Raw genomic sequence first — 7,578 nt, 5'->3', positions numbered from 1 at the left:
ACCAAATGTATTCCATAATGCATGTATTAAGAGGATGTATAAATTGTACAGCATTTACAGCTAGGAAAATGTGACTACATACAGTAAGTGCTGTAGAAAGGGGGGAAAGAAGAAGGAAAAATGGTAAGAAGGAGAGATGTTTGAGACAAAAAAAACTTGCTAACCAGAGGTTTTTACATGGACCACAGCACCTCATGTCCCACTTGCTGGTTTCCCAAGCAAACCTGTTGCCAAGACAATTTTTTTCTTGGACTGTAAAATTCTTAAGATGTGCTTGGCTTGCATCAAGAACATGGCAGTTCATTCCCCACACAGACAGCTCTATCTAGCTAGGATGGATATAAACAGAAAGACTGCTTCCCCAATTATTTATACAAAGGCAGAGATAGCTGCATTCTGGAAGGCTAGTAGGAACTGGTAGTTGATTTTCTTTTGGGTCTTACTGTGTTTTTGACTTTCAGAGCTGTCAGACTCCACCGGAAACCATCTAGACCTTCATCCACAGGAAGGTAATTCACAAGATTACTACTCTGATTCACACAGTGGTTCCCCCCCCCCCCCCCCAGATTATTGCTACTCTTTATTTAATGATAATGATTATAATAGTAATAATGATAATAATAATAACAACTATTATTATTGTAATAATAATAGTAACAACAACAATAATAACAACAACAACAACAATAATAAAACATTTCTAGAAAGCACAATCTTTACTTGGACAAAGAACTTCTCTTCCTTCCTGCCCCACTGGTTTCTGAGATTACTTGTATGAGCAAGCAGTACCCCACAGCTACCAGCACCAACCTCATCAAACGCAAATGTTTACACTGTGGGAAGAATATTCTTACATGTCCTGGAAATGCGTTACACTTATGAGTTTCAGCAAACAGTAGCTTTTTCAAATCCATGTGCCTATTTTTATGAGTCAAGGGGAACTTATTCGTAACTGTTTTCAAATTCAAGTCAACTGGCTTTTACACTGTCTGACTCCTTCTTTCCCCTTTTCTCCCCAGTTTTAGACCAAGGAGTGGAAATACTGAAACAGGATTAGCAAGGGGAGTAAGAGGAAAACAATTTTCCTAGTGCTTCACATGCCATAATCCTCATCACCTCACTTGTTCATAAAATGCAGCCAAAATAGGAAATACATGAAATAGATTCCTAGCAGTTTACAGCAAAGCTACAGTGAAAGGAGAGAGAATAAAGCATAATGCATCCAGTGGAAAAAGAAGCAGCATTTTGTACAGGGAGAATACTGAGGATCAGCGATCACCCAGGACTGCAAACTGAACTTTGCAGGTAGTCTTAGTCTATTTTAAAAGAATTTTAACTACCTGTGGGATTAGGTCTCAGTTTAGGGTCTGGGATTAGCTTTCCACTTGTGCCAAGTACCATGGAATTTTAACAAATACAAACAGTTAGTGTTTCTGCTGTCTACCAAATATCGGTTTATTTGTTGATTTAGAGACACATTTCATGTCTGAGTTCAGTGTTGCATCTGTACCAGCACCATACTGAAGTTATGGTTAACAAATCTGATGCTGAGAAAGGTGGTGCCTGTGAGTGATATACAGTCCTAGATACACACATAAATGAATGTATCCCCAGCTTAGGTAATGAAATATTAAAATATTACAATGAACACAAAGATGTGGGATCAAAGAGTCCAGTCCACTTCGCTGTTGTGGGGGTCTTCTGCATTTAAAATAAAGGAAAAATTTAAGATATTATTTCAGTTTTTGTTGTAAAGGTATGAGTATTTTTCCTTAGGACATTGGGGTCCCTAGGACCTGATTATCTTAGCACCTGATTTTGTCTAATAGAATTATTATATTGAAATAAAACACCAGGCCATTTATTTTGTGTCCTCAAGGGGAGCTGGGTGTTTAACTCCATTTGGGAAAACCAAAGTCACTTTTTGAGATGACTACTTTAGCTACTCCTTTTCTTTATTGCAGGTTTTATGAAATATTTTTCCCTTCAAAATCTTCCTTTAGAGTTGCAGAGACCCACCAGCAGCACAAATGAGGGGAGTTGGGTAAGAAACTTCTTGGTCGCATAGTGACTATCTAAAAATCTTCATCTAGTCTAGGACTCAAGGGGCTTTACTCAAGTCTAAACCGTTGTGTAAGTGGTCTCTATGCTTTTAAGAAGGCTGATCAAGAAAGTTGTTCTTAGCCTTAAGATAAGGCACTGTGAGATGTATAGTAGGTGCTTTGGGACAAAGTTTAAAGTCTTTCACTGGCATTTGCTTTTGCAAAAAATTAAGTAGCTGCCTATATAAAATCTGGTCACACAGTCCCAAAAGTTTGGCTGTATTTTTTTGTTGATCAAAACCAGACAATAATATGCATTGTGGTAATTTTTATTTCAACAGTATGAAATGTTTTGGATATTAGCTGCTTCTTAAAATGACTATAAATTTCAACAAACAGCAGGAAAGACAGCATCTTCAAACAAAAGTGAAAAATAACATTTCACCACAATACCCAAATTTTCCCAGAGCATTTTATACAGTTTCTGAATCTTAGTTGCACTCTTTAGTGCAGTTTCTGGAGCTACAAAAATCTACTCTCTGTCACTTAATTTTGTCTCATAATGTCAGAGGTTAAAGTAAATTTTTATTTGCTGAATTTTAATATTTGTGAAAACAGATAAATATTTTTGTTATAATTTAAAAGAGTCACTTAAAAAAATGCTATAAGCTCCTGGAGCACAGTCATATTTTGGTAAAATCTGACTAGATAATATATTCTCTTTGTGAAACATTCAGCAGAGTGAATATTCATAGCTGAAGTTGTGTTCCATGAAATATAAAATTTATAATAGAAGTGAAATTGTGTCCTTAACAGCCTATATGATGCAATTTTTTTAAAAGCAGACATATAATTCCCTTTTAAGTCAATTACTCTGTCACCCCTGGTGACTCTACTCTCCCCAAAATGTATCAGATGAATTTTTCATTATTATTTCCCAAATAAGAAAATAAAAATTATGAAAAATCAAAAGCAAAGCTTAAATGAGAAGATGTCAATCTTCTGTATAGTTCACCATACATTCAGGGCAGCGTTCTTATTGGCATAGGGCCTGCAACTTTTAATGGTGCTTTTTTTAGTTAGTAAAGTCAGTAGCAGTAGAGCCTTGGAACTGGTAGCAAGAACACAACTGCACATTTGAATACTTAATTTTGTGGCTAAAAACAACTGCATCACATTTCCAGCAACAACAACTGGATTGTTTTCAGCACTGCTCTACCAAGGAGGCATGCTTTTTATTTTCTTCTTGTATACACAATTAAAACCATTCCCACCAGAGAACTCTGCCCTGCATTCACTTCTGAAAGAGCAGGAGAGATGTCACTCAAAAGTAAAATTCCTGCCTTTCCTTGGGCCAAATACTGGAAGAAAAGTCCAGCAGAAAACCATTGCTTATAAGACTTCTAGCAAAAATTTGAATTAATTCACTAATTGCCAATACTTGCCCCAGCACGCAATTAATAAGGAGATCTCTGGTTGTGAGAAAGGTCTTTTTTCCTTCTTTGTGGAAAATATAGAAGTATTACCTTTGTTCTAGTTTTGGCCAGGACCTGAAGGTTATTCTAAACCACCTCACATCGCTGCCAGGGGAAGGAACACTCTGGCTTTCGAGAAGTGTGTGGCTTCCAGTCCAAAAAATGTGGTGGCATTGTTTGCCATTGTTCATTGTCTCAGGGTCCTTGGTGAGTATTTTTGTTTGTGAATCATCCTTTCTTTTGCACACTTCTGTTATTGATATTGTTGCTGTTACTGTTAGTTTCCTTATCTTATTACTGTTCTCAGTGAATTGTTCTTACCTCAACCTTTGATCTTTACCTGTTGTGCCTCCAACTCTCAACTCCATCTCGCTGCAGAGGGAAGGGGGATGGGAATGGGGGAGTGATTGAACAGCATGTGGTTTGGGAGAGTCTCAGTGGGGGCACTGAATTGGGTAGTACCATTCCTAAACCATGACAACCTTTTATTGGGCAAGTGATAAGGAATTGCATGGAGAGAGTAGAGGCAAGTTCTCTTCTTGCTCTAGAGGTTATCCACCAGTGCCTGTATTCTTGTTGAGTAATAATAAGATATCATAATGAAACAGTTGAAGATGTATGTCAGATGGTTCTCCAACAACATCAGAAAAAAAGCAGCTGATGCTTGGGATATTGAAGGCAGATTAAGTTGTTAATGTATATTAGTATAGTCTTAATTTCCTTTTAATTGAAAAAGACATATTGACTTTAATTAGAACCATTTCACAGGAACTGTCAATTAGCACATGTCAAACTAGTTAATTCAGAACAGAATTCTTTTAATTAGGATCTGCTTTCCTTTAACTGTGGGGCGAATGAAATCAGCCTTTCCTTATCAAGACTTTAAATGTCTCTAAGAAATACAATACAAATCTCTAAAAACTTATCTATTATTAGAAGCCCATATGGATAACATTACAAAGACAGTGCTGGCATTGTTCACACAGCACAAATCAGAGTTTCCTTTACGACTGTTTGAAAAAAAAAGAAGGAAAAGATGGCTTTGAAGAAAGACTATTTTAAATACACAGATTTGTCCTACATTAAAAAGACTACAAAATTTGTGACATGGGTGTTCACATTTAAACTATTCTTTAATGCTTCTGCTTAAGTAAATGGGCCTATTTGAATGTTTTGTGTGTTCTATCAGCCAAATACACATAAAATATTTTCAAAGCATGCAGTATTATTTTTCCCTTAAATAAACTGCAATCAAAAGGAGAAAACACTCTTAACTATTTTTTTGGACAATATAAACCCAGCATTGTTAACTTTCATTGCATGTGATTGCTAATCTAGTGGCTGTGAACACCAGTGAGCTAATGTAACCTCAGTTATCAAGCAGCATAGAATCCCTGTTTTGACTTTCATATATATTTTCTGAATATATATTGAGTTTGCTGGTGGATCTCTGCTCTTCACTGATGTACGGGTGTAAAGACTTCACGGTTTCCGGGCATTGTCATATGAAACGTCTGTAATGCTGGTCACATCCCTTCAGGAGTAAAAACAGCTGAGAAAAATACAGCAAAAAATATAAAATGAATGATTGCAAAATCTAGACTTAGTTTTATCTTACAGGCTTTAGCCACTGTTTTACTGACCTCTATCAACATAGGATTACAGAGATTAGTGAAAGGAATACTTAAAAACTGAAGTGTGGATTCCAGAGAGGATTATCTGGTAAGATATTTCGTGTATCCTGATGGTTTGTTGAATATATTAGGAACCTGATTATTGGCCTGACTAACTCAACAATAAAAGAGGAATCCCAAAATGAAGTACAACTGGGGTTCATTAAAATTTAATGTGTCCTAGAGGTACACTTTACCTAGAATCCCATCCACACCATTTTTTCCCCCAGGGAACCTCCGGTATGTGGTGGGTTGTAGAGCTGTAAGAATGCCATGTGTTAAAATCTATGTTAAAATTTTCCACAAAACTTTGAAAAGTAGATGAACTTTACCTGGATGATCTGCAAAACTGAAATATTGTGTCCCAGGCAGCTCAAGCAAGAGGCTGTGCAGACACATCAGTTTACTGCCTAGTCTCCTGTGTGAAAGGTACCCCAAGTATAATTAACAGCTGTAGTTCTAGTTTTAAATGTGATTGTAAACAGGTAACATAAGACCCTGATATTTATTCATTAATCCCATTGTGATCCATATCAAATCTCTGCTCATTGGTTATATCTGCTTATCTGCCTACCATAACTTAGAACCCTTTCAGCAAATCTAAGTTACTTTGGTACTGAATTGCATAATTCAACTTTTATAACACAGCAGAAACAATATTTTGAATTTTGATCATATTGTTTGTTTCAAAATGGTAATTAACAACAGCCCTTCTTTTAAAATCATATCTACAGTGGTTGTGTATATGAAGTATGGATAAGTTTATTAGAAGGGTTTCAAAGCCCTAAGTGACTGACTTTATGATCACATATTATCTGTTGTACTGAACTCCAAATTGGGGAAATATTTGAATAATTTAAATTACATGAAAATTTAAGATTGTGGTTAAATTTTTAAACTTTACAGTATCCCAGCCAGGTGGGTGATTATTGATGTAGTCCATACATAACAGCAGGGAAAATGAAGAAACAGTTTTATGGAGGAAAAGTGACATACCCAACCCTTACACCAAGCCAGTTAAAAAGCTAATTAAAAGCAGAACGTCTTGATCCCCTGAAGTTGCATGATCCTCCCTGCAAATACACCAGTACACCTCTCAGCATAGCCCACTATGTGCCCTGCTCTCAAAGCAATGCAAAGTATTCTTTTTTTTTGTAGTTAATACTAAGGCAATTCATTGCTTAGCAGCAGCACTAATATTTACACACTTATGGATCTCATGATTTAGTAACAAGCTTTGACTTCAATTAAACCTGACAGTTTCTGATAGCAAGAAGTCGTTACAGAACTTCAAAAGCATTTGAACTGCAGCAAGATCTTTACAATTATCTATATAATATCTTTCAGCCTTTGTTGGCTCCTTGATCTTCTGTGGCAGCCTGAACTTCTCTGTCAACTTTGGTCTGTGAGAAGTTGAACCTTAAAGCATGCTATTAAAAAAGTATGAAAATGCTGCAGTATACAATAGATTTCATCCAGTCTGACATTCTTTTGAGGATAAGTGCTTAATAAAAATTGCCCATGTGAATCATGTACTGTTCATGTATTGTTCATGAATCAAACCAAGAGCCATTTAAAAACTACTAGCATTATGGAAACGTAATAGCTTTTTAAGAGATTATTTAAATGACTATAGCTCTGATTTCAAATCATTTTATCTAAACAGCTATGGCAGAACTATCCCTGAAAGGGAGAAACTTTCTGATTAAACTCTTTTGTTGTTGGATTTAAGAAATATTTTAGAAGAGAGAATTTCTCAATTATGTATTCATCTTTCAGAGCATGGGCATAGAAGGTGTAACAATACTATCAAATCCAGCTGAAAGCACTAAGGGTTTGGAGGATTCATTCTGTTCTTACAATCACAGTGAAGAAAGCCTTTAAATATATCCAGAGCAGAACAGACTGTTTGTTCAGACTGACCAGTGTGTAAATCATTTCGTCAGAAGCCCATGGTTTCCTTAGCTTGGCCTGCCTGGCTCTTCTGTAGCATGATGCAAAAGTGCTTGAGCAGTGCATCTGAGCAGTTTTGCAGCCAGATTATCAACCTCTCCAATTCCTTGGTTTTTGCTTAGTTGGTCAAATGCATCCCAGTGAAACTGAAAATCACAGATACCCTAATCTGCTCATGTGTTAAAGGCTCTTTGGCCTGATGTTGCCAGTGGCTGAACTCTCTGTTCCTCCTGTTCCACGGAGGGCTTTTAGCTGTGATGGTTGTGCTCCTGTTAAACCATTACAGTAATTGGTTTGCAACACTCAAAGATGGAGCTCACTCCCATTAAACTTGGAGAGTTCCTTAGTCTAAGTCTTCTAGACTGATGCCTTTCATTTACTGTTGTTGTTTTGAATCACAGACCAGATTTTTTCAAAACTCACGGTCTTTGGAAC

The 7,578-nt window shown here is 36.5% G+C and overlaps 1 long non-coding RNA gene across 1 annotated transcript in view; it reads left to right on the top strand.

Moving 5' to 3' along the window:
* The first annotated feature begins 458 nt into the window (after window positions 1-458).
* The window catches only part of LOC116780203, a 50,494-nt gene continuing 43,374 nt past the window's right edge, over window positions 459-7,578 (top strand). The window contains exons 1-4 of the long non-coding RNA XR_004354374.1: window positions 459-509; window positions 1,965-2,044; window positions 3,580-3,724; window positions 5,138-5,239. This is a non-coding gene — a long non-coding RNA (uncharacterized LOC116780203). The remainder of the gene's footprint in view (window positions 510-1,964; window positions 2,045-3,579; window positions 3,725-5,137; window positions 5,240-7,578) is intronic.

The sequence above is a fragment of the Chiroxiphia lanceolata genome, chromosome Z, assembly GCF_009829145.1.
Source record: "Chiroxiphia lanceolata isolate bChiLan1 chromosome Z, bChiLan1.pri, whole genome shotgun sequence".
Classification (NCBI taxonomy): Eukaryota; Metazoa; Chordata; class Aves; order Passeriformes; family Pipridae; genus Chiroxiphia; species Chiroxiphia lanceolata.
This window is presented reverse-complemented; position numbering and strand designations above follow the sequence as displayed.